A 27,078-nucleotide genomic window follows, 5' to 3' on the forward strand; every position below is an offset into this window, starting at 1 on the left:
TTTGAAAATTGGAGACAAGCATTGCAGAAGATGCTCCTCTCTCGATAAAACTCCAAATAAATTAGATATTGAACAAGATGCCGAGATCCTGGCAAGAATGCACAAAAAATTGGGCCTCGGGCTGTTGGGAGATGATAAATTGTCAGTTTCTCTTTAATAAGATTGTGTCTCATCACCATCTCCTGTAAGGGATTTGATAGCTTTTGTTTTTAACCTGTGAAGATTAAAATCAATTCCCAACTACAGCTGGGAGCCCCAAGTCATAGAGGCACAAAGATACCAATTAATCAATCAATCAGTCGATCAATAGATCAGCATGTCCATATTGAGGCCAGTTTTTGCTGGGCATCTGGGGCAGGAAGAAGAATTAGAAAAATGACTCTGCAGATGCTGCCTGAGGGAAGCCACGCTTCAGAAGGCACTGCTTACAACTTAGGGGAAGAGCAAACCTACGTCCATTAGAATTACACTGGGTAGGCCGTGTTCTGTCTACTCATCAGTCTTATTTTATGGACATACTTGATTTGGGATCCTGGATTAACCACAGACTTTGACCTAGCCTTTTGACCTGCTCAGAGGCCCACACTGGCAATGTTACTCTTCATGTATCAGCTGGGTTTCTGGGTCCTACCTCTGCTCCCAGGGCATTGCAAAAGAGGCAGAAATGAGCAAGAGGCATCGGACAGAGGCTCAAATTCCACTGCCACCATTTTCTACTTTTGTAACTTTGCATAAGATATTCAGCCCCTCTAAGCCCTAGTATGTTTAACCACCAAAGCAGAAATATGGACTTTATATATTTATAAAGTCCATTTAAATAATATGGACTTTGAAGCCCTGCAAGGATTAAATGAGATCATGTATGTGGAATGCTTGAAATGAGACACAGTTAATGGTAGTTTGTTAACATTACAATCAATTGTCACTGGTGGTAATAATGTTCTTTCACCTACCAGGTTACTCCTAGGTTGGATTCTTTTATTTTTTATTTTTTTATTTTTAGTATTGATAAAAAATGTATATTGGCATGTTTTGCTTCTCTGTTTTTTATTGGTTTTGCCCACCTCCGAATGGACTTTCTTACTCTACCATAATCCTATTAAATTCGACAGACTTCTACTTACATGACACAAATACCCCTTTGGCTTCAGCCCAAACAGAAACTAATTGTCCCCTTGTTCGCCTGTGTGTGAGTTTGTTTTTCCAGATGAAACATTTCAGACTCTGTTTTCTTGTCCCTCGGCATTTTTTAACAACCAACACTGCATGAGTTAGCCACAAAGACAGGGTTTCTTGGAGCAAGGAAGTAGGAGTGTGTGAAGCAAGTGGCTGTGTTTGAAGCCACATTTCTTAAATTTCAGCTGAGAAACAGCTGAAAGAGTATGATATAGGGCACAGCATATAAACTTGGAGATCAGAAAAGGCAGCGTGTTAATTAGCCCTGCCTCTGCCTCTGTAAGCTGTGTGTCTCTGGGTTTATTACTAAACCAGTGTAAAATCCACAATTGTTCTTTCCCCTTGAAGAATGAAACTGGCATGATTAAGTGACACCATTTCCTTAAATATTTTGCAAAATAACATTAACAAGCCTTGAGAGTCATTACTTCCCTTGAGGTGAGGAAATCAAGGGAAAGACTTCTATGGGAGGCGCCAGAGAAAGGAGACTAAGACAGAAAAGTGGAAAACACAAGTTCAAGTCCTCATCCTACCATCAGGGTACCTGTGACCTCTAACAAACTTCCTTCCCACTCTGGCCTCAGTTTACTCATTAGAACATGAAGAGATTTAGAGAACATGATCAATTAGGTATCCTTCCAGCTCTGGCAGTCAGTCACATTCTGGTCTGAGACGTCTCATGCCATGAAATCTTATTGCTATGATCTCTCTTCTCTGTCTTAACAGCCACACACCTGCTACCTCTTGCTTGTCAACAGTAATAATCACCAGTATTTATTGAATGACAAATATGGATCAGAGACTGTGCCAAATACTGTACACACCTCTTATTTAATTCTCACCACAACCCTCTGAAGCACACTCAATTGTTATCCCCAGGTGAGGACTGAGGAACCCCAGGCTATGAAAGGTAGCAGGACTTCTTACTTACAAAACATTTCTGGGGCTTGAAGTCCCGAATCCACATTGCTGTACCACCTCTCAACAATTATGACTGTAGGAGCTAAACTTTTCCTTTGCCTTCTTGAAGTCTAACTGAAAAACCAACTCACAAACAGCAGATTAGTAAGATAAAAGGCACTTCTCAAAGAGCTGAAAGTGGATCTGACACTCTATTGAGCAATCCTACTACAGAGTATCTACTCAAAGGAAAGTAAGTCATGATATCAAAAAGACACCTGCACGCAATACTTATCACACCACAATTCACAACCACAAAAACATGGAACCAACCTAAGTGCCCAGCAACCAAAGAGTAGATAAAGAAAATGTAGTATATCTCCACCATGGAGTACTAGTCAGCCATGAAAAGAACAAAATAATGTATTTTGCTGCAACTTGGATGGAACTGGAGGCCATTATTCTAAATGAAGTAACTCAGGAATGGAAAACCAAATACTGTGTGTTCTCACAAGTAGAAGCTAAGCTATGGGTATGCAAAGGCATACAGAGTGGTATAATGGCATACAGAGTGGTATACAGAATGGTATAATGCAGGGATACAGAGTGGTATAATGCATACAAAGTGGTATAATGCAGGGATCCCCAACCTATTGGCCATGGACTGGTACCAGTCTGTGGCCTGTTAGGAACTGGGCCGTACAGCAGGAGGTGAGCAGCCAGTGAGCATTACCACCTGAGCTCTGCCTCCTGTCAGATCAGTGGCAGCATTAGATTCTCATAGGAGCCCAAACCCTATTGTGAACTGTGCATGCGAGGGATCTAGGTTGTGGGCTCCTATGAGAATCTAATGCCTGATGATCTGAGGTGAAACAGTTTCATCGTGATAGCATCCCTTCTCAGCCCTGGTTCTGTGGGAAAATTGTCTTCCATGACACTGGTCCCTGGTGCCAAAAAGGTTAGGGACTGCTGGTATAATAGGCATTGGAGACTCAGAAGGGAAAAGGATGGGAGGGAGATGAAATATAAAAAACTGCACGTGGGTACAATGTACACTACTCAGGTGACAAGTGCATTAAAATTTCAGACTTTACCACTATACAATTCATTTATGGGTACACAAATGTATTAATGTGTATACAGGGAGAACCACAGGTGATCACCTCCCCTCACCCCCACAACAGGGTTCAGAAGCTTATAAACTATCCTAGCAAAACAGGTTATGGGAGGCAGACAAGAGGAATTCTGTTGAGGGGCAATAAAGGATCAGTAAGGAGATTAATGGATCCTGGAACAGGATTAATTTGTAAACATTTTTCTTGGGAATTTGAATGAGCCCGAGAGACAGATATTATTTCGTGAAAGGGTCTGTTCAGGTGTGGTTACATTCTTGGTATTACAGGGAGATGAAGAAAAAACAACTGTTCCTTTTGGTGGGTCTGGGTCTTAGGCAGATAAAGGAACTTCAACTTCATCCTGTGCTTTGGGAGATACACTGGTGCAGGGGAAAAGGTAAGAGAGACTTTGAGGCATCTTCATTTCAGCATGTCAAAGAGTACGCTTTGGGGTATCGGTTTCTAAGCCCCGACATGATCTAGGCTTCCAAGACACAGAACTTGCCAAGGTCGCCTCTACCATCCAAGGTGTCTCTAAAGCATCTTCCTTTCTTCTCAGGTCTTCCTGCTCCCTCCATCCCCACCTATTGTTTGGGCTTTGACTTAAGTATTTGATAAGAGGGAACATGAGGCAAGGGATAGTTTACCCGTGAGCTGAACAGAGTTAGAATCCCTCTCTGCCACGCAGAATGTGTACTCTTAGAAGACCTCCCCAAGCCCGGCTGTTATCCTACGGAGCACTCCTGTCCATGAAGCTATTGGGAGAGTTAAGTAGGATTCTGTAAATTAAAGTGATACCAACCAGACATACCACTGAGCATCGGCCCTATCTCCCCCTACTTATATCCCACTGTCTGTTAAGACACAACCCTTGAAAACTGCTTTCCTTATTTTAGAATTGACCTATTCCTCCTTGAATCAATCCAGATCCCAAAAAGTAACAAATCGCACACTGAAAATAGAGTGACTCAAAAAGTTTCTTTCTGAAGGGCTGTGTAGGAAAATGTGGGTAGAGGATACTAAAGGGATAAGAAAATATCTGGGGATTGGTACAAGCAGAACTTTACCACCCCTAGGACCAAAAGGCTAAGAGGCAGGAATAGTTACCAGAAACCAGGGAATGAGAGGCATGGAGAGTCAGCTTCCTTAGGAGGAGCCATGGTCTTCAGTCAAAGGACATGGACAGCCAAGAGGGGACTCTGCAGGAAGATTGTTAGGGGATACTCTGACTTCATCCTTCGCTATGAAAATTAATTCCTAAAATATAGAATTGACCCAAACTATTTTGATCAAGTACCAGGATGACATTGACCCTTAGTCAAGCCATGAAATGTACTGATTAATAATGTTGTTTTGTAACTATCAGCCAAAGGCATTTGGAGCTGGTTTGAATGAGTTTGTTAGCATAGTGTATTGACAATGGTGAGATGGATGATTTGCATTCTCTGACCTCCCTCCAAACTCTTTGTGTGGCTCCACATTGGATGGACCCAGTTGGAAGCAGCAGGAAAACGAACCCATTGATGTCATTCATACAATTCGGCTTCTGGGGCAGAAAACAGACAGGAAAATGGTAGGGAGCAGATCTTCCCATTGCTCCGCTGTCACAAAGTCTATATCCCTTACATTACACTTGCTGGGCACTCCTTTATCAGGAATATCACACACGTGGGTGTGCTGGCCTCACCCACCTAATAGTGAGCCCCCTAAGGGTATGCATTCCCCTTCCTTCCCATGGGCATCTCCCACCACCCATCTCGGTGGCTGGCGTAGAGGTGCAAGGCTACGTGTAACTGAATCTCCAGGAGAAGCATCAAGCATCATGGGGAACCAGCCAGCTGCTTGCTTTCCCCAAGGCTGTTTCCAAAAATTGCTGCTAAAGACCTTGCCAGTTGCTGAGCAGCTACAGAGACATTCCAGAAGGTAGAGAGAGATCGCTGAGGGGAGAGAGTGGGTTTGCAGGTTGATGCCTGGTCGTAACAATTCTCCAAGTGCCTCCTCCAGTGACTTTAGATAAATAGAGATGGGAATCACATTTCAGTGTGACAGCTTAAATGACATGTCAAGAAACAATTAAAAAGATCTAGTGCAACATGGTCCTGAGAGATTTTTGTCAGAGTGAGTATGTTTCCCGCCAGGGTCGATGTGAGGGTGATATGGCCTGTGAGCCCGCGTTCAGGGCCTTGAATTCTCAAAGAGAGGCTCCTGTGAAACCTGGGACTGCAGACTATGTGAGCCTGGAGAATTTGATCCTTTACTGCTTGTCAGTGTTTTCTAAATCACCTGTAATGGGCAGCACAAAACATCCACCTGGCAAATCTCCACCAGAACATGCTACCTTCCAATCCCAGTCAAAACCCCAACTGCGAGAAATAATATTTATGGAGTATTGCCTGAAGGACATGCTATCTATCACTCCTTTAGATCAGCAGTTTTTCAGATTACCTTTCCCAGAGCCCTGGAGTTCCTGAGGGTATCCCTGAGGTTCCCTAGAAACCAATTCCCTATCTCTACCCCAGCACAGAGAATGGGAGGTCTGATCTGTTGCGTAGTAGGTATTGGAGTTGCATATAAGAAATGAGCTTTTTCAAAAAGGATGTTTATCCCTTAAAAGAACAAAAGTCATCAGTTTTGCACTATTTTTTTTTCCTGCAATCAAGCCAGATGGTGAGAATTCTGCAAGCCTCGGTCATGTTACTTTGCTCTGCTGCCCTTAGAATTTCTGGAAATAAAATAAGCTTCAGTGCAATCCCATCAGCCCACATTGTGGGACCCCAGAGGAAACAGCCTGTTGAAATTCCTGATGTGTCTCTTAGAGGGCTCCTTTTGGTGAATCCATGGCGCATTTCCTCTTCTCTATCAGGAAAGGTTGATTCCAGTTTGATTGTGTCATGTATTCACTATGGACTGGGAAATTCAACTTCTCCCTCTTAGCCTTGGCCTCTGGAACCCTCAGTGCTATTTCGGCAGCAACTTGCAATGGTACAGGACTTGTGCTTTCACAGATTCTAATCCCTGCCCCAGCTCCCTCAGTAATGTATTTTGTTATTTTCAATTGCATTTCTTTGTATGATTTCATTCAGAAGATATGCATTACCACTCACTTGTTAAAAAAAAAAAAAAGAGAGAGAGAATATAAATAAATAAGTGTAAGTGGCTCTTAAAGAAAAAGAAAGCAACTTCCTTCATTTGGTGAGGCTTTTGTCCCTCACCTTCACTCCATACTCTAATTCTCATCTGCGGAATACACTGGCTTTTCTCATTCCCTGCTGACAAATCTCCCAGCTCCCTATGGGTGGAAGGACCACACCTTAGATTCAAGTCTTCACTGGGGATGGAGCACAGAGGAGCTAGGGCCTTGGCTCATGTTGGGAAAGACAGGCAGGGCCAGGTGCAGTGGCTCAAGTCTGTAATCCCAACACATTGGGAGGCTGAGGTGGGAGGATCGTTTGAGCCCAGGAGTTCAAGACCAGCCTAGGCAACATAGTGAGACCCCATCCCTACAAAAAATAGAAAAATTAACTGGGCATGGTGGCGGGTGCCTGTAGTCCCAGCTACTCAGGAGGCTGAGGCAGGAGGATACCTTGAGCCCAGGAGGCCAATGCTGCAGTGAACCTTGATTGCACTACTGCACTCCAGCCTATGAGAACTCTAGCCAAGTTCTATTGTTGTTAGAAAGATGTTCTCCACCTAACCTCCATGCCCCTGCCAAATGCTCTTGCAACATTCTCTGACTAGATTGAAACCCTATAGAGAGAGAGAGAGAAAGGGAGGAAGGGAGGAAGGGAGGGGGGGAGGAAGGGAGGAAGGGAGGAAGGGAAGAAGGAAGGAAGGAAGAAAAAGAGAAATAGAGAAAGAGAGGAAGGATGGAAAGGAAAAGGAAAAGGAAAGGAAAGACCCGGAGATATTTCATTACTCACTTTCAACACAAGTTTTAGAAATAAAGACAGAGCCAGGGTCACTCCCACCTTCCCCCAGTCCTGCATTCCCCAGGACCATCATGTCTGACCTTAGCATATGTCCGTAGACAGGAGGTCTGGAATTTGTTTTGCTGCCATTGACCCAGTCTCAGGCTTTGATATTTTTAAATTTCTGAGTTGAAGAATCCTTGTTTTGCTAAGAAGAGAGAACATAACCTGGGGCCTCCTGGAAGCAGCATTTGTTTCCACAATTCTGCTGTCTTGATTGATGACATGGAGTGAGCCTCCTGCGATAGCAGGGTGCCCAAGAGGGCTGCTTCTTTGTATTTGGACGTGCATGGCACACACACAAACACATATACCCATGTGCTGAGACTTGCATGAATTTGGAGTCAGAAAGACTTGAGCTCAAACATTGGTTCAGCCACTTACCAAATGTATGTGTGTGCCTTTTGGCAGGTATTCTAACCTGTATAAGCCACATTTTCCTTTTGACCATAGGTAATACTGTTTCATTTCCCCTACAAGCTGAGGTAAGCATTAGTATTAATAACAGCTCCAGTTTAACTGGTTGCTTAAGCATTCTGTGCCTCAGTTTCTTACCATAGTGTGGGGATTATATCCACACTTACTTCACTGGGCTGCTATGAGAACTAAATAAGAAAGTGTACGTAGAGAACTCAGTGTGCAGCCTGGATAGAAAAGTATGTTTATTATGTGCATGTCTTCAGAAGGTGAAAACTTACAGCCTTTTGGTATGTTTTCCTTGATCCAGGGGGAACGTGACCTATGGTCATGACATGTGTTGTGCCTGATGGCCATATGGATGCTCCAGGGAAGAAGCCTTTTATTGCCGGTTTGGGCAGGTCCTTTTGATTTAGCTGTGGACTAAAGCCATGGTCATTTTCTGCCAATCAGTGCCTTAATGTCTGTGTCCTTCTGAAGCTTTATTGCCAGGTAGTGCCCCCTTGCCACGTTCTGTTGTTGTTGGAAAGATGCTCTCCACCTAACCTCCATGTCCCTGCCAAAGGCTCTTGCAACATCCTCTGACTAGAGCGCTGGGCACCACTAGTACTACAGTCGACCTGCCAACCCGCAGTCCCTCTCTCATCTTCTGCTGTAGCTGCCAACATCCCCTCCTCATCGCCTCTCCAGTAGGGGGCTCTACACTCAGGGCTCTATCCCACCACGCCCCACTGCAGCATGCACAGCCATTCTTGTGAAGTGACAAGCATGGATGCATTCAGAACAAGCTTCACTGTACTGGAGCCCAGTGGAAGGAGAATGTGCCTACAGCCAGGCCTGGGGAGGCTGCCATTTTTCTTCCTGAACTCTCCCCTCTCCCGAAGGGGCTATATTTAATTCATAATACTGGAGCTAGCACCATTGCCAGATATATTTCCTTGCTGATTAAACATTAAACACACTAGTATTTCAAAGCATTTGAAATAACTCAGAACTAATGAAGGACTAATTGCTTCACTCTGTATATTCAAATTGTGATGTTACTTTTTTTAAAAAAACGCATTCTTATGTCAACTGTTGCATCACTTAATTGCAAATTTTCCAACAGTTAGCTGTAGTGTGATTAAAGCATATGAAAATAATCTTTTAATTAGCTTTCATTTTGAAACAAATAGACAATTAAACCAAAGAAGTAAGTGTGAAAATTCTGTTGATCTGCTCTTCTCGGGGAGGGAATGCTTGTACAAATAATGACCACATCATTGGAAATTATTTCCTCGGCTAGCCTAATGGTTGTTCAGTAACTCCATCTTTTCCCTTTTACATCTCTTCTATTTCTTACAACCCTGGTACCCCTACTGTTTTCCCCAGAAGCCTAAAATATATAACTACATGAATAATAGCCTTTTTCAAGCATGTATTTTTGAGCAGAGCTATTTAAAGTATCAGCCAATTCTTATTAAAAATATCATTGCTCACATTCCTAGTGTTTAAAAAGAGAAAAAAAAAATCTGTTTTTGGCCACTAAGTCATTAATTCTTTCACCCACCCTGTGGAGCAGGGCTGAGATTATGGAGAAAGGAGAGGTACTTCCGGCACAAGATTTAAGGAGGACACGCTCTCAGAGCCCCAGCCTGTACGTGCACCACCCTCAGGGCATGTGCCTTCTCAAATCTGTGACCTAGGCATTTGCTGGCCTCACCCCAGTCCCAGCCTTACAAGTAAGAGTGACATGTAGGGTACCTACTATGTGCTTTGTGCTATTCTAGAACCTGTTAGTTAGGCAAAGGATAATCTTTTTGGTCCAAAGAGAATCTTTTTGCATTCTGTTACATGCAAGGGGACTGTGGCCCAGAGAAGGGGGAAGGGATATGCCTGATCTGCTACAGAGAAAACAGAGATGGAGATGACAAGGTTCTGGTCCTTGTCCATTCAGTCAAAAGGAATTTGTTGGGTATCTCCTCTGTATGTGGCATGTGTGAGAGATCTCCAGCCTGAGATGGCAGCATTGCCAGGAAAGGCACACTCTGTCAGGCAACATAGGGCTGTTGAACTTGAGGTAATGGAGAGTGAAAGCCACTCTTTGAGCTAGGTGACCTTGGGCTACTGGCTTAACATCTCTTAGCCTGTGGATCATTTATTTAAACATAGATAATACTTAGGTGGCTGTAAGCACCATGAATAATAATGTAACATGTATTGCATAGTGACTGACATAGAATAAATCGTAAGTAGCATTTTATAAGTACCATGTGCCACTAGGTCAAATGCTTTCTTTGCATTGTATAAGTCTATCTGAAGAAAAACCCATGGAATAGGTATTGCAAACTTCATTTTATAGGTAAGAAAACAGGTTCAGAGAAACAAAATGACTTGCCAGCATTCACAAAGCCGGTAAGTGGCAAGAGCCAGGACTTAAACCAGTTCTATCATATTCAAATGTTCAAGTTCTTAACTGTTATGCAAAAGAAAGGGAGGAAATGATGGAGCTCAAATTTGGGAACATACCCATGGAGACCAGGATTCTTAGGGAAAGACCTAAAGATCTTAAATTCATCATCCAATCCCTTTCAGCTACTATTGCAAACACAATTAATGATGCCTGTTAGCAACATCAGCAGCAAGAGTAGGATTATAATCTCACCATGACAGAAACAATGTGTAAGATGTGAAAAAATCAATTTCCACATGACGGTACAGTTGCATCCAGATATTTTTGGATCTCAAGAATAGAACTATGGCATAGAACTGAAACATAGACTTTAAGAGTTGGAAGCAATCCTGCCTACTGTGTAATCCAACCTCCCTGGCGCCCTTGGCACAGATGACACAGTTTTGTTCAGCTCCAGTAAGAGGGACCCATGCATCTCATCAGAAAACTCCTTCATTCTATTGAGCTGAAATCTGCCCTTTTGTCCCGTGGACCCACACAGAAACATAGCACCCCTGGACCAGGCTCATGCTGCCTCTTCCTCAAGGTGAAAAGCCTCAGTCTTCTACCCATTCTCTACAGGGCGCTTTCTATATTCCTCATCATCTCAACAACTCTTCCTATGACCACTGGAAATTTGACAGATGTAGGGTTAAATCCAGCTCCACCACCACAGCTAACCTCAAGGAAACCAATTAACCTCTCAGAAATTCTGTTTTTTCCTCTATAAAGTAATAACAGCTACTATAGTTATTTAGGGTTGTTGTCTAAAGTGAGATGAAGCATGTAAGCATATGACCTGCCCTATATATGTAATCAATAAATGTGAACCCCTGTCATCACTAGTGTGATTATTTCAGAGAGGCCTGAAGCAATGGAGAAAAGGAGGGACCAGCCCATCAACCTTAAAGGGACAGAGCAGAGGTGAGGTCAGGTCCACTGTTCCAAAGGGTAATAAGTAAATGAATAGCTCTATTTCATAAAGCCCCCTGTGGGAGTCCTTCAGCTCTGACGTCTCTGCAGTTCTATTCAAATATCATTTTGGTTCTGCTAAATCATCAACAGAATGTGTTATCACAAATCACTCTGTGACTTGGCAGAATTGAGTGAAATGTGATCTCAAATCCTAAATTAAAGGAGTGGGGCATTTGCAATAGCACATTCATTTACACCATTTCATTTTGTTATTTCAACTGCTAAGATGTTCAAAGCTCCCAGCAGGAAGCCTTGGCCACAACAGAAGGAGGACACTGAGTTATGACAAGTCCTTGTCAGTCTTCCTTGCAAAAGCAAGAGTGAGCATGTGCTGCTGATACGTGGTGATTTGCAGAGGATGGGGGCTCAACACTGGAGCCAAGTTAAACACACAAGCGCTTTCATAGAGGTCAAAACACAGAGAGCAAATTACAAGAACCCCAGGGTACCTCCTTTCTGCATCAAGCATTGGTGAGTGCACGGAGTAAATGATGAATGGAATTTTGGAGTGATGTGGTCTGAATGTCTATGTCTCCCTAAAATTTCTATATTGAAATTCTTACCCTCAGAGTGATGGTATTAAGAGGTGGGACCTTTGGGCGGTGATTAGGTCATGAGGGTGGGACACTGATGAATGGAATTAGTGACCTTATAAAAGAAGCCTGAGAAAGACCCCTCACCCCTTCTGCTACATGAGGTTAGAGTGAGAAGGTAGCTGTCTCTGGGGAGGACGCCCTCAGCAGACACTGAATCTGCCAGTGCCTTGATCTTTGACTTCCCAGACTCTAGAACTATAAGAAGTAAATTTCTGTTGTTATAAGCCAACCAGTCTACGGTATTTGGTTGTAGCAGCCCAACAGACCAAGGCAAGGAGTGTCTACTTCATTTTCTTCCCATCTAGTTTCTACTCTACCTGCTGGGATAAAAACTCTAATGCTCCCAGTCTTAAGAGACAGCAAAAGTCACGTCTACTGACAATGCAACAGAACATCTTAAGAACCCAACATAGGGATCTGGAGAGGACTGTGTACCCAGTGACCTGAATCTCCGATCTTGAAACCATGGGGTCAGTTAAGACCCTGACCCCTCTAGATCCACCACCACCTACCCTATCACTCAAGCTCTGATTGAGATATTCCCTTGGGCTCATCTGGTCAGTCACACCCAGTTGTTCTCTCTTTCCTATGCCAAGCCGACCTGATTTTACTGGCTTTCTGGAGCATCGAGTTAGAAAAGCTGGGGTGGTTTCATCTTGCTTTAGAGGGAAATCTACATTAACAACAAATGCCTGCTATGGGCAAGGGAGAAATCGAGAAATAGAGTGACATGTGTTTGCCGAACTTGTGTCTCTGCCCCCATGGTCTACTTGTTAATCTAATCCATAGCAGGTAGTTTGTATTTATTTATTTATTTATTTAGATGGAGTCTCGCTGTGTCACCCAGGCTGGAGTGCAGTGGCTCAATCTCGGCTCGGCTCACTGCAAGCTCCGCCTCCCAGGTTCATGCCATTCTCCTGCCTCAGCCTCGATTACAGGTACCTGCCACTGCGCCCAGCTAATTTTTTGTATTTTTAGTAGAGATGGGGCTTCACTGTGTTAGCCAGGATTGTCTCGATCTCCTGACCTCGTGATCCACCCACCTCGGCCTCCCAAAGTGCTGGGATTACAGGCATGAGCCACCGCGCCCAGCTGTAGTTTGTATTTTATTACAAATACAATAGAAATCCTTGAAAGAATGAATGGGACACGGGAGAAAAGGAGGAGAGGAATCTGGATGTTTTTAGCTTGAACACCGGGGTGACATTTACTGAGATGGGGAAGATGGGCATCTGGAGGTCTGGAGTGGATACTCAAGTGTTCTATTCTCAACATGTTAAGTTCCAAATGCAAATCAGTCAAACAAATAAAAATGTTGAAAATGTATTTAGAAATAGCAGATCTGGTTATTAAAATGTTGATGTCATGGGCACATGAAGTCACAGAGGACAAGGAAACAAAGCGTTTCAAGTATAAAAGTGTAGGCAACTCTGCCAAATGCTACTTAGTGGTCAAGAAGAAGCAGAAAGAGAGATTTGTTGGAATTAGCTACATGGAGCTATTTGGTGACCTCAAAATCTGTGGTCTCAGGAGGTCAGAAGGGGACCAATCGCCCTTGGAGGAAGCTGAGTAGAGACTGGAAGATGGGAAAGTTCAGACCACAGAGGTTAATTCTGAGACAATTTGAATGAAAGGAACAGGACAGTGGATGGTGTCAATGGGTCAAGGTTGTTTTTGCCCTTTTTTTGTTAAGATGGAAGATATTAGGTCACATGTGTATGTTGATAAGAATGAATCCTTAGCAAAGAAAGAAAATAATGAAACAATGTTTAAAGGGATTATTAAATAGAAAGCATAGCTTTTATTGTGAGAAGAAGTTCTGTTTGTTCATTTATTCATTAACACATTCACTTAAGTACTTTCTGAATGGCTGTGATGTCATGTATCAGACAGACCAGGGTGGGTAGCAAATGGGTTAATTAAATTACTCTTGGCCCCTTCAGTGGATGCTAGAAAAGCCATCTCTCTTGGATCTCAAGCTGCAAGAAATGTTTAAGTATTTAACTACTGGGCTGATTTTCAATGTCTAGAAGGCATTTATTGCAAAGGTTTTCAAAGGTTGTAAGTAGCATAGAATAAAACTATGAGCCTTTTAAACAATTATAACCACTATAAGAGATAAAATTGGAGAATATATATAATATAATTGGAAAATGTAATTGGAGAATTATAGCCACCAGAGAACGTAGGTCCTCAAGTAGCTAAGATGTATGGTTTATTCTCAGCTGTTCTATGTGGGAACACTTGCAGAAAGCATTAACGTGCTTCTCTTCTAATCTATGTCCATACCTACTAGACTAAATCCCAGCAGGAAGTGGCTATTCCCCACCTACACCACCCTGTTTTGAAGGACCATCCATGCTGGGATACAAAATGTCACCACCATCTCCTGCTTTTCCTGACCACTGCATTCTAGAAGCAGGGATCTGAAAGCAGACACAGCGTGAGAGAAACTGACACAGGTGAGGAGACTCACGGTACTGCCATAGCTGCTGGGTGCTCTAGACAGGGCATTGTATCTCAGTGCCTACACACAAAATGGATTTAGGATGGAGCCTCTTACATGGTTTCACGTCTGACCTTTGCAGAGGGTGAATGGCCATCTAGTTTTGTTCTGAGAATTCTACCTTCTCATTCATAACTGGTGGAATGCCTCCAAGACTCTGGCAAATGATTGGCTGCTTAAGTAACCAAGGGAGTTTGGTTTTTTATTGTACTTCAATATTTCACCCTCTTGTCTTCGAGTCTGCAGTAAGAATGACTAGCTTGGCATTTTCTCAGCATGGAAATAAATTTTTTTAAAGAATTATTCTATGCATTACTTTACCTCCACAAGAGAGTGTGAGTACTTTGAGGTAAGTACCAATATATTGTTTTATAAACAATAATATCCATAAGAAGCTTAGGAGACTCCAGAATAATAATAATTAGTTAAATAGAAAGAGACTAATTGGGGAACAGAGCCAGAATGAAATGAGGGATGGGAATCAAATACTGATGAGGAAAAGGAAACTCAAGGTTGTCCACTGGGATATCCTACTTTTAAACCAAACTGACCCCCTCACCACCCTCCATAGATGCCACAGAAGAATGCCCATCTCTGGCCTATAGTCTTCACCACACTCAGTGTCATGCATGTGTCTGCCTTGTTTCTGCCATTGCTGTTCCCCTCAACCCTTCTCTAGAGTATATCCTGCTTTGGACACTTTTGGCTTTGCTTTTGTTGCTTTGTTGTTGTTGTTGGTTTCCAACTCCACTGGGATTCTCATCCTGGGGGTGAGAATATATCTGACTTGTTTAGCCATCAGCATTCTGAGTCTAAGTCATGGTTTGCATTCATCCTCTGGCTTCTCTCACTCTACATTACTCATCATGAAACCCCAGGACAGTCCTCTCCTCAGGTCCATTGCCTACCTTGCTGGCCGCTGACATAGGAACAGACACATGGAGGATCAATATAAGGAGGTACTATTAAAAGGTTCTAGTACCACCTCACCTATAAAGTAGAAAGCACAAGGTTCATAGATCCCAGAGATTCTTGCAGAGTCCCAAGTGCATTTATGAGACACTGCTCTGGCTACAAATCCTGCATTTTGGTAACATCTTATGAGAACTAATGGAATCAGCTGATTTGAACTCTGAGATACACTCTGATCACCAGCAGAACCAAATCATTGGAACTTTTTAATCCAGGGTTTATCTTAGGAATACATTCATTCAACAATATTTATGAGTGCCTAGCACTGTGATAGGTTCTGAAGATATGATGGTAATCAACAACACAGAACAAGAGTGATCCCTGATAGGAGCAGTCGCCAGCCTTTTTGGCACCAGGGACTGGTTTCATGGAAGACAATTTTTCCATGGATGCTGGGCTGCAGGGGATGGTTTTGGGATGAAACTGTTCCACCTCAGATCATCAGGCATTAGATTCTCACAAGAAGAATCCACTCTAGATCTCTCACATGTGCGGTTCACAATAGGGTTCATGCTCCTGTGAGAATCTAATGCCACAGCTGGTCTGACAGGAGGTGGAGCTCAGGTGGTAATATGAGTGATGGGGAGTGACTGTAAATACAGATGAAGTTTCACTGGCTTGCTCACCAGCCACTTCCTTCCTGCTGTGTGGCCCAGTTCCTAACAGGCCATTGACCAGCACCAGTCAACAGTCTCGTGGTTGGGGACCCCTGTGGCTTATAGAACTCACGATCTCGATGAAGAGGCATGGCACTAACCAAACAATACACTAGTAACTATAAAGTTGTAAGTTTGGTAAGAGCTATGATCAAGCACGGCATACTGTGCGGGTGACTAATATGGGAAACTGACCTAGTTTGAAAATCAGTAAAATATTTATATGAGGAAGAAAATAATTTCTGAGGTCTGAAGAATGAGTTGGCATTAAATAGCCAAAGTGAGGTTAGAGGGCTGGGGGCAAGAGAGACCAGTGTGTGCAAAAGCTCTGTTGCAAGAGGGAACCTGGTGAATATGAAGAAGTGAAGGAAAATCTGTGAGTTGGAACCGAGAATGGATGGGAATTGGAAAATGAGGAAGCTGGAGATTGGGATGGGCCACACAGACCCCAGGCCATGATGAGAATTTTGGTTGGAATAACAGGTCAACATGATTAGATTTGAATTTTGAGGAAAAAAAAAAAAAAGTACAATAAATCTTGCTTCTGTGCAGGGACTGGCCTGTAGGTTTTGTCAAGAGAGAGGGAGGTAAATTGAATAGGAGGCTATTACAGTGATCCCAGTGAGAGTGATGAAATTGGGCTTGGAGTAGGATAGCAGCAATGGAGATGGAGTAGAGAGGATATACCCCAGAGACATATTCCAGGAGGCAAAATCAGCTGAATTGGCAATGAATTGCCTAAAATGGGCAAGGAAGACTATAGTGTTAGGTTTGGCCCTAGTGTTCATCCAGTGCTCACTCACGCAAGGTAATTCAAAGCCAAACAAAACAGCTTTGGCCAGGCACAGTGGCTCATGCCTGTAATCCCAGCACTTTGGGAGGCCGAGGTGGGCAAATCATGGCGTCAGGAGTTTGAGACCAGCCTGGCCAACATGGTGAAACCCCATCTCTACTTAAAAAAAAAAAAATAGAATTAGCTGGGCATGGTGGCATGTGCCTGTAATCCCAGCTACTCAGGAGGCTGAGGCAGGAGAATTGCTTGAACCCAGGAGGTGGAGGTTACAGTAAGCCGAGATGGCGCCATTGCACTCCAGCCTGGCCAACAGAGTGAGACTCCACATCAAGAACAAAACAAAACAAAGAAAGAGCTTCATGAAAACAGAGTTGATCAAAAAGTAGGACTGGGGAAGGCTACTCGACTGAACAACATTGAAAAGTGGCAGCTGTGCTGCCCTTTCCAGGATTCTCTGTGTTGTGAACTGGCCACTGCGCTGGGTATCTTCAAACATATTTTGTACTTAGATCTGTTCTGGAATCTGTGTGATGCAAAATTATTTTAACATTAGTCCATAGAAAAAGAACAGTTGAATATCCAGTGAAATGGAAATTCAGAAACATACATTTTTTAAAATCTCATCAAAAAGTTACATCAGGATACCTAAACCATTCCCAGCTCTGCAATTAACTTGCTATGTGACCTTGGGCAATTTCCTTTCCCTCTCTGTGCTTTCATCTCTGCACTAAGTAATCTGTAAAGCAACTTCCAGTCCTAAAATTATTTACCTATGTGACTCCATCTCTACTCACATGGAGAAGAGCATGCCCGTAATTGCAGGTAATTTAACTTCTGTTAATGTTGAGTCTTGCATACCCAGCTCAGTATATTAACTTAGAAAGTTATTTCAAACAAAATGCAACATAATCTACAGTCAATTCTGAAACAAATTTGTTCTAATGAAAAATGTTCTTAGCAACAACAACCTTGTATAAGAGTTACATTTTCCTAATGGACAGAGGGCAAAGGGAAACATCAAAATATGTTCCAACTCGGCAAACCCTGAGAATGCACGCCACATACACACGGCTGTTTGTTCCCAATAAAATTAGCTACATCTTAACCTGCACAGTCAGACTCCTTGGATGATTTTTCAGAGTGCTACCAATTTATATCTCAAGCTTCCCTAGTGCAGCACACCTGATTGCCTCCTCTGCCACATCCTGCAAAGAAACATCTGTTCATAATGTCTTGACGCTGCTTCCAGGAATATACCTGCACTCTAGGCACAGACTAGATTAAATCCCCCCCACCTTCCACCTCTGTTGCCAATTCCTTACTTTAGATCATCACCATCCACTGCATGGACCATGGCAATAGCAGAGTCACTGGTTAATCTGACTCCAGTTATCCTATCCCATTATTCTATGTTCTGTGCCAGTTTCCATGATAACAGGCACACCTGTCTTCTCACCCCTTTCCTCTAAAGCCTCTCTGATGCTCAGAATTAAACCCAATCTCCCAGACATGGCATTCTAGGTCCTTCGGGAACTGACTCCAGGCCACCTGTCCAGATCCAGCCACATGTGCCCTTCCTCTGAGACACACTGGCTGTTTCCCTCTTCTCACGATATGACATTCTCCTCTGAACCAGCTAATCTTTACTGTGACTATTCCCTTTTCCTGCAATGTCCTCTTTCTCTTCTTAATGTATACCCACTCACTCATTCAACAAATGTCTAAGCAGCTACCACAATACAGATGAGGTTATTTAATGATGCCTCCTCAAGGAGCTCTGAGACAACTGGGAGAGACATGCAAATGGACAATTAGAGGATAGTGAGATGTGTGCTGTTCTGGGGATACTAACCCAGGGGGAGCTCAGAGGACTTTCAAAAGAAGGCCATCTCTGATTTGAACGTTAAAAGGAGAATAGGAGTGAACCCATCTAAGCGGTGGGTAATTCTGGTGGAGTGAGCAGCCTTGCTAAGGAAAAAAGATGAGCAAGACGAGGAGAGGAAAAATAAACTGGTTATGTCTGCAGGAGAGGGTGCATGCTGGAGAATAGGGAGGATTCGGACTAGAAAGGTAGGTGATGACTAAGTCATGATGATGGGGCTTGTATGTCACAAGTGGAGGTTAGCATCCCCTTGAGAATAAAGAACAAGGTGGAGCTACTGGGGACTTTAAGCAGAGGGGTGACCTGGGCAGATTTGGTTTTTAGTTTGATATCCTGTGCTGCCACATGGCAGGAGCCAGACAGGAGGAAAAGTGAGGGGAGGGAAAGTTGTTGCAGTGAAGGACTGGTCATGGGCTGTAAAAATGTTAGTTGAATAAACAAACAGGTGAATGAATGAATAAGTCATTCCCTTTCTTGTAATTCACTGAATTCACTCCTAATATTATAAATAGCCCAATAATATAAACATACGCATCTCACTGATCCAAGTCCTGCCAAGCAAACCATAAAAAATATTAGGATTTAGTTTTTAAAAATTTGTTTTTCATTACTAATGTGGAGCAGCACTCTAATTTTGCTAGTCTAGCTAGAGAGAAATTGGCAACATTGAAGAAAAAGTGGCTGCAAAATGGCAAGACTGTCAAACTTTGTCAAGCTCCTTACACTAGCAGGAAAATATTTTTGCATGCTTCATCTTATGCCAATCATCTCTGCAGCCCTACAAATAAGGAGCACAGATAGCTTCGAGGCAATATCCTCAGAACCCCAAACACTCCTACATGGACTTGCAGCTGCTCCAAGAGAAACTTTACATTGGAATGCAGCACACGAGGAAAATGAAATGGTATTTGTTAACTTTAATGGAGTTTCCTTTATTCCAAGATTATATACTTGATATCTAGGGGTTGTGGTTAAAATGTCCCTTCTAATAGATGGTGGAAGATATTTCTTATTGCTTTATGGCCCCTTGCTTTATGCCCTTACTTAGCTAAGGAAAAAGTTGGTTATTCTAATGTGCTCCAAAAATATTTAACATTTCAAAGGTTTATAAAATTCAAAAGTTTGAGGTCTACTCTTCTGTACCATTTGGAGGTCTTATCAGGACACATTGGACCAAGGTCAGCCGATTTTATTGAGTGAGTTTTATTCCATGAGCTAACACCAACTCATTGTACTGAAAAGGATCCTGAGCTTCATATGTGCTCAAAAGTGGGGAAAATGTGCTGGAATCCATTAATGAGGTCTGCTGTGGATGTGAAGGGGGAAATTGCAACCCATTTGCAGTGGTAAATATTTAACAACTACCCTTTAAAAAGTAGAAAAGCCCTGATTTGTGACATTAGCCAATATCTATGGTGACGATGCTCTCACCATGGCCAGTTCCAAGCCACTAACATGGCATAATAAGGAAGAGTTGTTAAGAAATGCACCCAATTGGCTCTCACAAGCTGGTACAAGCTGGGCTCAGAACACCCTGGTATACTTGCCTCATATTTTCGGCTCTGATTCTGGACAGTGGGAGCCACGGCATGCGTGTGATTCAGTCTTCCATTCACAGACTGCAACTCTTCTTTCCCTTACCCATGTGTGCACATGATATTCCTTTGATGGAAAAAGTATCATACGTTTCTGGGTTTTATATTAATATGCTTAATTTATCTCTAGCATGAAATGAAATGGATGATCTCACAGATTCCTTGCTGGCAAGAACAGTGGCACTAAAATGGGAGTGCTGACATGCAAACATCAAAACACGAATGACGACATTGAAACAAAGCTACTGAAGTGAGTTCCATCAAAGGGAACTGGTGTTAAGTGCTGAAACTCATGGAGGCCTAATTGGGATCAGCCTTCTTGCTATGGATGCCACAGAGACTAACAATTATTAAACCACCGGAGCTTGTTATGTAGTATCCAAAATGAATGGACTCAAGATGCTATTTCTAGGCTGAGCAAGCAGCTTTCTGAAGAGCACTAAATCCTAATATTTACTAAAACAATGAGTCATGTCATTAAGCCTGAGGTGTAGGGCCCAAGAAAGGCTTACAGTACTGAGTGCTGGTTTTGTCATCTGGCTTCATGCACATTCAACTCATGCCCTACTTCTCTGAGTGCTAGCCCAGCCTCCCCCAGCTTCACTCTGGAGCTCCAATTCCCTTGGTTGAAGAAAAGCCAGAAGCTTGGTTCATACTGGGATTTTAAAATCTAGGAGTCAATATAGAATTGGAAGAGTTTAGAACCGAGAGACTGGGTACTGTTGTCCAAAGCAGTAGGTCTATGCAGGCTCCAAAGTATGGCTATGCAAGGTTCCAATGTACAGTTGTGCAAGCTGCGTACTGCACAATTCCAGGAGACACTATTTCGTGTGAATATTTCAGCCCTACATCTATAGGGCCTGGAAGTGGGGCAGGATATGCAGCAAATGGTCAGTGACAAAGAATAAGGAAGATTAATGAAAGGAGTTCGGGAAGAAAAAAAAAAAAAATGTTGGGACTGCTGTAGCTGAGCCCATCTAGAGGAAAAACTGTCCTAGAAAAGCTTGCTTGAATTAGACTCAGCATTGTACAGATGTGGAAACCAAGACACAGAGAGGGAACTGCTCATTGCTCAGAAAATGAGGTGATCAACAGGAAGAAAAAAGTTGTTGCTTGGGCTAACAACCTGGGGACAAATAGCTCTTGCAACTCAAGCCCAGGAGTGCTTGTAAACTCAACAAGTGAGTGGACATGCAGGTGTGGGACCAGGCACAGAATGAGAAATCAGTTGGGAGCCCAGGGAATGCTCCAAGAGCAGGACAAGGGTGGAATGACAAGATCCCAACCACTCCATAATTAGTGTAGATCATTGCACATTGGCAGGTACTCCGTCATCACACCCACACAACAATCCTGAGTTCTGTTCTATAGTCTCAATATCAAAGAACTGGAGTTCAAAAAAGTTAGGTAACTTGCCCAACTTCCCACAGCCAGGAAGCAGCAGAGCTGGGACTTGAACCTAGTTATGTCTAAGTCTAAAGGTAATCCAGTTAACTCTAAGTCTAAGGGCCTGGGACTGGAATCCAGTTAAGTCTAAAGACCTGTACCACTCAAAGTCCTTTGATTGGCATCACCAGCACCATCTTGGAACTTATTAGAAAATTCAGACTCCCTGGTTCCATCTGAGATCTACTGAATTAGAATCTGCATCTAAGCAAGATCGCCATGTGACTCAAGTACACATTTAAATTTGAATATCACTATTCTAGAAGAACCCTTTCCAAGTATCCTTCAAAGTGATTCTGCCTCCAGAGAATTAAATCCTGATTCATTTTTTTTTCCAGTATGGTTGGACCAAGATACTCTACGTTTCCTAGCTGAGATTTACCCCGGGGCAAGAAAAATGTCAGGGGGTTGAAGCTGTTACTTCCTCTTCAATTTCCTTGTGAATGAAAGTGAAAACAGCACAACCGTGTGTGACTTCTCTCATGATGACACAGCCAAGATGAGGCTTGTTTTAAGGTAAAATAACGGTTCTGAGCTGGCCACTATCCCAGGGCTTCATCTGGCTTTATGTGACTTTTCATCACCTTGGCTGTTGAGCAGAATGAAATTCAGTGTAGCTTGTGATGCAGATGCGGGGAAAAAGTAGGAGCAAGGCTGAGACCATTGGGTTTCACCTCTCTTCTCCTCAAGCTGCCAGAAGAAACCTACTTCCATCACTCTAACCCATAGAAAATTATATAAAAGATTGTCCACTCAAATGAACCTTCCCCTCCCAAAGGCCTTCATGGAACATATGATCCCTCCTTCCTGGCCATAGCTGATCAGACCAACAATGGAACAGAGATGACATGCATCTCCCAGATTCATATACCCATTCCTATTTATTCTGTCTCCCTCTTTCTCTCCTCTCTTGCTCTCTATTACCTCCTCACTTTCTTTTGTTCCTCTCCTACACCTCGTATCTGGAATTGCAGAATAGAGAGACAAGTTCTGAGTCAGCAGTGAGGGGATTCTAGTATTACTCTAAATGTCCCCCTCCCATGCTCTCTAGGTCCCCACCTTTATACACTGAAGGCTGCTGTCTGCAAACACCTGCAACTCTGGCTGCAGGAGCACATTTGGCCAACATACAGAGGAAGCGGGAAGTGCCAAAGAGTTAATGCCTCTACAAGCAAGGGTTGATGCGGCCCTGAAAGAGGACTAACTGTATTTGGTATATAAATCGCCCGAACTCTCTTGTCCCTTATGTAGACTATCTCAGGAGCACATACTCTACACTGTCTTGAGTTCCTCAAGAAAGATTAGGGTCTAGTTGCCCAGAATGGTAACTTGCTTGATAAAACATCCTTCATTGCCTTCCTTTTCTCTCTCTCGCCCACTTTTCGTTGCTTTTCTCTCTCTCCACCCACTTTCTGATATTTCCCAGACTCATCTTCCAAATAACCACTTGTATTTGAATCTTCACATCAGGATCTGCTTCTGACGTCCATCTGAAGGAGCCCTCTGAGGTGAAGGAAGAGGTCATGGAGAGACATGGGGAATCAAGTTACAGGGAAGCAGGAGTGGCAGAGGCATAGGAAAGGGTGAGCGAGTCAAAGGCCCAGAGTAGGTAAAGGGAGGCTGGGGGGTCCTCCCCTAAGCAGCCTCAGTGCCACATGGCTCTCCAGGTGCAGGCCTAGGTCCAAGAGACCTTACAGAAAGCCCTCTTCTTCAAAGGCCAGAGAAAAGTCCTGGTCTTTGCAAACTCTGGAGAATCTAATTATATTGGCAAGCCAAACCAAGACAAAAAATGGTGTGTTGGGGGCAGATGATGTTAATAGAGCAACAGTACTAGCTAGCCCTTCTTGAGCATTTCCAAGATGCCTAACATTCTCCTAGGCACTTTGAGTGTGTTGACTCATGCAATCCTCACAACCACTTATGAGGTAGTTTCTATCATTATCATCAGTTTACTAATGAGGAAACTGAGTCACTGAAAGTTTGAGTGATTTGACACAGCTCTTGAGTGTGTAAGATTTAGGCTCAAACCCAGTCAGTTGAGCCCCTAAGCACCACACTAAACCAGTCCACATAGCACTAGCTGAGGTCTGCCCTCCTTTTAGAGGTGAGTCTTCACACCTTCAGAACTTATCATCAATGCAGTGTTATTATGGTCTCCAAAAGTTTTTGGACCTGGATCTCTTTGCTTAAGGGGATTTTGTCCCAAGCAAAATACAGGAGCCTCAGGGGACTGGATGGAGCCAGAGAGAGGCTTGAGTGAGGTAGAGTCCCTGGCCCAGCACTCAGGCCAGAGCCGAGGGAGATCAGTTGCGATGCTTGTTATAGCCTCAGACAATGACCCACTAACCACGAGCTGGCAATCACATGATGAATGCAGAGCCAAGAGCTTTATCAGTTTTATAATTTCCATGGTCTACATCTCTGTTGAGTACATTATTCCCCTTTCACTTTTGGGAAAACCGAAGCTCAGAGATGATAAGTGCTAGAGCCCGTCGGGTCTGTTTGCCCTACAGAGCTTGAGTCCTTGCCCAGAGGTTTTGGGCTGACTCTGGGCTTAGGTCACCCAAGGAGCTTGACTGGGTGGGATGACTGGAGCATATGGACAGGACTATTCAGATAGTGGTGTGGCCAGCCATTAGACATGGAGGGCATGAGGAGCAGGGCCCAGAACTCAGGAATAATGCCTGGAGCAAACAGGTATCAGTGCCCCTACCGAGGATCTCCAGGGTTGGGAAGGCTCTCACGAGACCAAGATTTTCCCAGAGACACTCCAGTATCTCAGCTCACATTGTGTTTCCTCTGAGTCTGCTCTGCTCAGTCTAGGGAATCCTTTTCTGATGCTGTGGTGGGAAGCCTTGCTCAGATCCACCATTTATTCTCTCCAATCTATCTCTAGTTGCTGCAGGGCCTACATTTTGAAAACTCAAAAGCCAGTAACAAAATGATGACTGGAAGAGGAGTAAGGGGGGAGCTAAGGAAATGGCAGGAACACTGGTTAAGTCTTCAAACTTGTGTCACCACCACACCCCCCTCCACCAAGAAATACGTTATCTCGGTTGTTAAGCATTGATTCATCCAGCATTTAGAAGTGCAAACCTCCAGTTGTTTTGGGGGGATACAGTTCCTCATTTTTTTCCTCTCCTTTATACTTTAAAGGTGAGGAAAGATCTATGCTAGTTTTTTCTTTTTTTTTTTTTAATCCCCAGAGACCCAAGAAGTCAAGAAGGAGCCTGAACCAAAGTCCCTGATTAGAAGGTGCCCCTATAGGAGAAGCTGAAAAGAAGCTTTATACGAAAATAAAAATAGAAAAAGTAATACCAGTGGCATAGGATTTATTTTTTTTTTTTTCTTGCCACTAAGAATAGCAGCAGTCAACTCCCTGCGCTCTGGGCCCATCTTCTGAAGCTCATTGTGGTGGGAGCTAGAATCCATTTTCTGTTTCAATTGACGTTAATTTCATCCCAGCATATTTCGGGCCTCTCATCACAAGATGATTCATTGCTGCATGTAAGCGAGTACAATCAGCTCAAATATTTGTAGTCTTCATGCAATTGCTGTAAGAAAACAGGGGATTGCGTGCTGCAGATCGCTCCCCTCCCCACCGGCCCCTATGCTAGGCTGAGGTGTCAGGTTAAAATGACAGGCAGCTGCCTGGTTCATCCTCTTCTGCTTTGCTGACTTAGAGCCACACAAAGATCCATCCCCCGGGAGACCAGCAGCTTCTGTCAAGAAGATATTTTTGTGGAGAGGGTTATGCCCCCAACAGCCTAGCCAGGAATATTTCCAAAGTCACTTTGGAGGAAAATCTTGTCAGATCTTCCCCTTACATGGTTTTCTAAACTTTATGTCCAAGAAACTCTTAGGGTAAGTTTTCTTAGTGATTATCTTAGCATCCTAGACTCACACGGCATAGGAGGCCTCAGACCTCTTCCTCGCCATTCCAGAAATGATACTGGGGAGGCAACTAAGAAACACAGATTATGCAAAGACTCATCAAGGGTGAAGTGGCAAGAGAATCTAGATTAGAATCCAGATCATCTCCCAATTCATGGTCCAGTGTATACGCAGCTGTATTCTTTGGTTTGTTTCTTGAGCTAGAGTCTTGCTTTGTTGCCCAGGCTGGAGTGCAGTGGCGTGATCTCACGTCACTTCGACCTCTACCTTCCAGGTTCAAGCAATTCTTGTGCCTCAGCCTCCCAAGTAGCTGGGATTACAGGCATACGCCACCATGCCTGGCTAATTTTTGTATTTTTAGTCAAGACAGGATTTTGCCATTTTGGCCAGGCTGCTCTCGAACTCCTGGCCTCAAGTGATCTGCCCACCTCGGCCTCCTGAAGCACTGGGATTACAGACATTAGTCACCATGCCCAGCCAGCCGTTCATATTCTATAGGTTTTATTGTTTTTATTTTTCTGAGATGGAGTCTCACTCAGTCACCCAGGCTGGAGTGCAGTGGCGTGATCTCAGCTCACTGCAACCTCTGCCTCCCGGGTTCAAGCGATTCTCCTGCCTCAGCCTCCCAGGTAGCTGGGATCACATGCGTGTGCCACCATGTCCAGCTAATTTCTGTATTTTCAGTAGAGATGGGGTTTCACCATGTTGGCCAGACTGGTCTCGAACTCCCAGCCTCAAGCAATCCACCCACCTCGGCCTCCCAAAGTGATGGGATTATAGGCATGAGCCACCACACCTGGCCATATGGGTTTTATTTTAGAATAGCTTCCTTCTGATTAAAAGTATATTCCTGACACAGAATTTTTGAAATATGAAATATTTATTCCAAAATCCCAGTCCTCAAAGATAATACCACCAAGACTACCTTCGTGGTCATCTAACCTGTGCAGCCACAAAAACTTTGCACTCAGAAGGTTCCTACGCTTGGTTTAAGCCTCTGCTGTCATATCTTGAATTTCTTCATTTTTTAAATGAAGGGCCCTGCATTTTTATTTTGCACTGGGTTCTGCTAATTACATAGCTGGTCCTCATCACCATTAACATTTTAGTGCTATCTTCTCCAATGCCTTGAATCTTGCTTCATCCCATTCATTCATCTATTCATTCATTTGCTCACTCAACAAATGTTCATTGGGTGCCTAGGAGGCATGGAATCCCATGAAAATATCATTGAAAGGAGGGCGTGAGTGCATTATCCCATCAATACAAATTATTATGTTGGGATTGTTGATCTAGGAAGATTAAAATGACTGCACAGAGAAAGAATGGACTGAAACTCATTTGAGGCAGAGGTCAGGCAGAGGGAAGAAGGTCAGGCATGGTTCTGTGTCATCAATGGTAACTACTCTGCATGTGCATGTGTGTGAGAGGTTCTGATGCAGATAGTGAGGGCAGAGCTTGAGTGCAGACAGGTGTTACTGACATGTAAGCAATGGCTTACACAAAACACCTGTCACTACAGACACTTCTACAGCCTAGCTATAGGAAATAGGATTACTCTCTATCCAGTTCCTACAAAGTTCAGCTCCACAGCCATGGCCCAGCACTTCCAGTAAAAATTTAGTAATTGCTCTGCTGACCTTGCTCTTTCCTGAGTTTCGCAGCATTTTTAGGGCCAGAGAATGGGAATGAATTTATTTGCCCTGAAGTCTAGAGAAAGATGGCTTCAAAGCAATGGAGAGCTATTTCCTCCAAG

This window comes from Trachypithecus francoisi, unplaced genomic scaffold, assembly GCF_009764315.1.
Source record: "Trachypithecus francoisi isolate TF-2019V2 unplaced genomic scaffold, Tfra_2.0 Lachesis_group10, whole genome shotgun sequence".
Classification (NCBI taxonomy): Eukaryota; Metazoa; Chordata; class Mammalia; order Primates; family Cercopithecidae; genus Trachypithecus; species Trachypithecus francoisi.